Here is a 6472-nt window from a genome sequence, read left to right as displayed (position 1 = left end):
CCGTGATTGTGAATGTACATCATTAGTTCTTACGACCTGAGACAACATTAAGGCTCTACATACTAGGATTGTGCTTTGACTCGTTTACCGATTCCGCAAGGGTCACAAGGTAGCGAGGTTGGGTGCAATTGCGACATGTGTACGAGCCAGTGAATTGTAATCGGGAATTCACCACTCACCTACAGGTATGGATATCCTATGTCATCTAACAAAATAGTAGTGCATGAAATCTCTGATCTGAGTGTGAGATGTACTACATTAGGGACAAGGGTTCTCTAGTTATGCATGCAATGACACTATGAATATTTCATGATTGTATCACATAGCTATTGAATCTAATATGCAACACTTGATGAACCAATGATTGTAGATTCGATCGGGATATATGAGATGAAGGGACCGTACTGTACGTTAATCATAATCGATTGGTTCTTGCAAGCACTATCAATGATACTTAAGGAATCATGGAGAAATGTTACTAGACGCCTTTACCATGATTCGATGGGTTTAATAAGAAAATTATTTATGACATTCTCATGATCAAATGTTGGTACATAGAATGGGGCAAAGCCTGAATAAAGGACAATGTCCAGAATTACAAAGAATTGTTAACTCACGGCTAGCTGTATCCATATATCATTGAGAGTCACACAAGAACTGGATCGTTTGTTCCCGTTGAGTGAAAAATTCAAATAGTGGAATTTATATAAAATTATGAGAGAGTAAATTCGAGGAGTTGAATTTATGATAATTAAAATTTGGAGAGAATAGATTCCAGGAGTTGAATTTATAAATTGAGAGTTTAAATTATTAAACTTAAAGGTTGAGTTTATAAGAGATTTAATTAAATGTAATGGGAAGTATGTATAATGGTCTTATAGGAGTACAAGTCCAACATATTAAATAATTAGAGTTCTTATTGGACTTTAATACATTAATTAATACAACTCCAACCAAATTAATTAACTAAACCCATTAAAGTTAATTAAAGAACCTTTAATCCATAATTAATGTAATTAGGTTAAGGATTCATAATTAAGTAAAGAGGTCACAAACCCTAGCCTTCACACATGCAAATTCGAAAATCACTCTCAAAGGCTCTAAAACATTTCGGCCACCTCAATAAACATTAGGGTTTGAGCTGTCTTTTGGTTTTTTGATCTCAATGATAAAATTCCTCTAAATTTTATACTGCAATTTAAAGGAGGAACAAATATTCCAATCGTGTACTCGATTGGAAAAGAAGATTGTTCGTAGGGAATATTACAAGAGCTATATCCACTAATCCCGAATAATTGGTGCTAAGTTAATTCATTAAATGTATGTTACTAAACATCATATGAATGATTTAATTTGTTTAAACCATATGAGTGTCCAAAGACATTATTTGAACGTAAAAAATAATCTTTTTTAAAACTTTCGCAGTGTATTGGACACCAAAAAACTGATTTCTCAACAGTATCAGAGCCGGATTCTCTACATCGTATGATTTAATTTCATGTTGAGTAATTTATTTCTAACAACAGAAGAATTTTTTTAGAAAATTGATGCACCAAAAAAAAGTTTCAAACTACTCGAAACTGTTCCGGGCAGACTGTGCGCATGCAGCGTGCACGCTCAGTGTGCTCGTCAGCGTCCGATCTGATTGGACAGCGCGGGCGGGTGCTCAGGAACGTCTCAAACACTGTGCTCGGTCATGAGATTGAATTGTTTGGGCCTATGATATGATTTTACAAAATTTTGGATAAAATTGATATTTTTTGAAAATTTGTTCAATTTTCTTAAAATCAAATTTTGGTAAATTAATAATTTTCTTGTAAAATAAATAAATAGAATATGATTTTAATTATTTACGGTAAAAATAAGTTTTACAAGAAATCAATTATTATTGAATAAATTGTAAATTAAATAAAAGTTGTTTATTTAATTTATTAACTTCTTTAATAATTGTGGTGGTTAGTAATAAAATTATTTGATGCATGATTTAATCAATTAATAAAATTTGTTTATTTAATTGATGTTAATATATGATATTAAATGCATGAAGGATGATCGAGAGCTTTAACCAATGTGATAGGTGTATGCTAGGATATTTTAATGTTTAATTCATTTTGTTAATATTTGATATTATTAAAGTGAGTCTGATTTATGGTCTGTTTCCACACCATGAGATGTATCTCTTATGTGTCATGGCTATTCAAATGTAATTATTAGAAATAGTGGAGATCAAGACCGGAAGATGGTGGGCCGATGCATAAGATGAAAACATGTAAAATCTTAGAAGCTCTTGTAATAAGTTTCATTTGTATCCTTGCATTCACCTAAGTTATGGGCTTAGATCCATGTCTGGCTCACATTGATCTAATTGTGTTGGTGATCGATCATCTTTATTATTTTTGTTTTTGAATGTCATAATATAATATATGTGATATATAGTAGTGTACATGTATGTATATATTAAATAATATAGTTGCATGAATCCGACGAACATACAAACTCATGGCACATGATTTTAAATTAAAATGATGAAACAATTTTATAAATTAAAATTTTCCATTTTGAAAAAGATTCAAAATCTATATCAAATCGCAAAAGTAAAAATATAAAAAGTTTAATTTATTCTTGCCTTCCATCAACTGTAGTTGCATGATGAACTGTAACGTCCCGAAAATTTGAAGGTCCACGTGAACCACATCCATGCAAGTTATTAAATTTAGTTGGTATTTTATTCAATTGTTTTAAAGCATTAAATGCATGTTTATTTTATTAATTATGTGTTTAATTATTTTTATGCATTTTATGCATAATTCGTGCATGGTATTAATTATTTCATGAAATTTTAAAAGTTCATGCATTAGGGTTTTTAGATGCATTTCACGTTCGATCGAGGAACATAGACCAGAGAATTTTCAGGAAAAATTATTTTAACTTCCCGAGTTATTTTTATTAAGTAATATTAGGTGTTTTAAAGGTATTTTTCAAAAATGTGATGTTATTGAGTATTTTACCCGCATGATTTCTATTTTTAATGATACGCAAATTTTATCGAATCAGAGAAATTTTTGAGGGTTCGGCTAATATTTTAAAAATCTTTCCAACAAGAAATATTTTTCGGGAGTGCGTTTGGATCTAATGGGCCTATTTTTAAGCTTGTTGGGCTTAAAACCCTTTTCAAATCCTTAATTATCATATTAGGGCCCATTAATTATTTGTTTAACCATTTAATTATTATATATTAAACCCTTAACCTAAACCTAATCCCACCCCAACAGCCGACCCCCCCATTCAGAGTTTGTCACCCTCGGTTTCAGAGAAATCACCAGCTGAAGGCCACGTTTTTTGGCTTGTTTTTACAAAGAAAAATTATCCGGGTTCCCTCGCTTCATCCTTGTTCTCCTATCATCATCAGGCACGCCTTACACTATTGTTTTTGTATCACACCTATCATATATTGTTGTACGTGTGCTTTTTGTGTACAGATTTCTCGATCCAGTCGGCAACATGAAGGAATTTCTGTTTTTTTTGTTCATGTCGTGCTTTCCCTTTATTGTTACTCAAGTTTACTGCATTAAGGTGCAAAGGGCTGCGGCTTAGGACTCTCCAGTGTAAGATGGTGATATCGTGATGGAGTCTTGGAAAGGAAAAGGTTCGGCGTTGCTGTAGGGAAGAGATCGAGAGGTGGTGTTTGGTCTAGCTCGGTGGGGCTGTGGTGCGGGCTTGGGGTGGGTCGAGAGGTGCAAAGGCTGAACCAAGCTCCTTCTACAAGTGTAAAAACATAATCAATATTAGATTTTCTTTTATCAAGATCACTTGCATAATCAGAATCGACATAACTCTTGAGTATAAAATCCGATCCTCTATGACATAATGTAGTATTTGAGGTACGCTTAATGAATCTAAGTATCCTATTAACAGTATTACAGTGCTCTTGTCCAGGATTAGCCATGTACCGACTAACTGCTCACACTGCTTGTGCAATGTCTGGTTTTATATAGATCATGATGAACATCAAACTTCTCACTCTTGATGTATATGGTACTCGATACATTTCCATACTCTCTGCTTTAGTGCTAAGACACATATCGGATGATAACTTGAAGTTAACAAGATGAGGGGTCGAAATTATCTTACTATCTTGCATGTTGAAGTGTTGCAAGTCTTTTATTAAATAATTTTTCTGGAAAAGCCAAATCTTCATATTATTCTGTCTTGGTAAACTTGAATCCCTAGAATCTTGTTTGTTGGTTCCAAGTCCTTCGTATCAAATTCCCTAGTCAATTGTACCTTCAATTCTTGGACCTGATCTTTATTGAGGCCTGCTACCAACATGTCATCCAAATATAGTATCAAAATGATATAATCATCACCAGACACCTTGAAATATGTACAAGGTTATGTATTCTGTCTGTTGTATCCAAGGGTCATGATATGGGAATGAAATATTTTGTAATAATACCTCGGCGTCTATTTGAGACTGTATAGAGATTTGTTCAAACTGCAAACCAAGTTCTCATTGACTTTTTTCAAAACATTCTAGCTGGAACATGTAGATTTCTTCTTCGACATCTCCTTGAAGAAATGAAGTTTTTACATCTAGCTGTTCTAGATGTAGGACAAACACCACACATAATTCCAAAATTACTCTGATCGTTGTAAGCCAAACCATAGGGAAATATCTCATTTAAGTCGATGTCTTCTTTCTGAGCATGCCATTTTACAACCAATCTAGCACTACAGCGCTCCACTTGGTTATTGTCATCACGCTTGATCTTTTAGACTCATCTGTTACCAATGTATTTCCTCCCTGGTGGTAGCATAACAAGATCCAAAGTTTTATTCCTGCCTAATGCCTCCAATTCTTGTGCATTGCTATCATCCACAACTATACACCCGAGCTTTGAGTAGCCTCATGGAAGTTCGATGGCTAACCATACTTTGATAATAGAAAATATGCAATATTACTTTTGGTGACGTACAATCCGAAAGCCAACCTGGTGATCTTCTCTCTCGAGTTGACTGTCTTACTTTGGAAACCTCGGACTCAACATTTTCTTGTTCCTTGTGCTCCAGTACTACTTAACAAGAAATTTGATCTTCATCTCTCTTTACTTTATCTTCCTCAAAGATAACATCGCTGTTGATGACAAGCTTGTGGATAGTAAGCTCCTACAAACGAAATCACTAAAAGAAAAACGCCCAACAACAACGCACATACGACAACGGTTTTTGTGAAAAAACGTTGTCGTATAGTTTTTAACAACGGTTTTATCAAAATAACGTTGTCTTTTGGGGTCAAAGACAACGGTTTTTAAACAATGTTGTCTTAGGGGTGCCAAAGACAACTGTTTTTAAAAACCGTTGTCTTTTTGGGGTCAAAGACAACGGTTTTAGGGTCAATGACACGGTTCTACAAAACCATTGTCTTTGAGCATTTTTTTAGGGTCAAACAACAACGGTTTTGGGAAATGTTTCCATATTTAGCAACAGATTTCATAAAACCGTCGCTAGATTTAGCGACGGTTATCATAAAACCGTCGCTAAATTTAGGACCATCGCTAAATCTAGCGACGTGGTTAATAAAACCGTCGCTACATGAATATTAGCGACGGGTTTTTTTAACCGTCGGTAATTTTAGCGACGGTTTTAAGTTAAACCGTCGCAGTTTTAAACGTAGCGACGGTTTTACAAAATCCGTCGCTAAATTTAACGAATTTTTTTTAAAAAAATTTGTAGTGTTATAATACACACACTTGTAATAGAAGGGAGAAGAAAAAGGAAAAAACCCAAACCTAGTCCCGCGCAACGTCGCCCTCTTCCCCCCAAAAGCGAACACAGTCTTTTTCCTACTCTACACCCACCTGATTTCCTCTCGATTTTGGCAGATCTCTGAGCCCATTTGTTCTTCCCATTAGCAGGCTTCATGGAAATGTAGTTCTTCCTCGTTTCAAGTACCGCATTTTTACGGTATTTTGTTTTTGCTTGCTTATAATTACAATTATTTTTTTGGTGTTTATACGATTTTCTTCCCATTTTCTACCATTTTTACATTGTTTATTCCTTCGTTGTTCTTTCGGATTTTTCTACCATTTTCTACCATTTTTACGTTGTTTATTCCTTCGGATTTAATGGTACTGTGAGCCAGAAGTTTAGTTGGGGGATGGGTTAAGGGAGACATTAAATTTATTCAGATTTGGAAGTGAAGTTTGCAGATTTGCCTAAAAATGTAATGGATTTGTTCTTTCTTTTTTTTTTCTTTTTTGTTTTTTGCCACTATTGATATGTTCATTTGAGAGACCATCACTCGCTCCTTGGTCCACGAAAGAATTAGTGAATCTTCTTGAATTTTTTTATAATTTTGTGTAATTTTTAGTGGGCCATTTTTGTGCACATTGGTAACAAAAATGATAGATCTTTGAGTAACATATGAAAATTGTGTGTGTGTTTTTTTATCGGTTCCAAGAACTGACAAAAA

The sequence above is a fragment of the Primulina tabacum genome, chromosome 17 (assembly GCF_025594145.1).
Source record: "Primulina tabacum isolate GXHZ01 chromosome 17, ASM2559414v2, whole genome shotgun sequence".
Taxonomy (NCBI): Eukaryota; Viridiplantae; Streptophyta; class Magnoliopsida; order Lamiales; family Gesneriaceae; genus Primulina; species Primulina tabacum.
Note: the sequence above shows the minus strand (reverse complement) of the source record.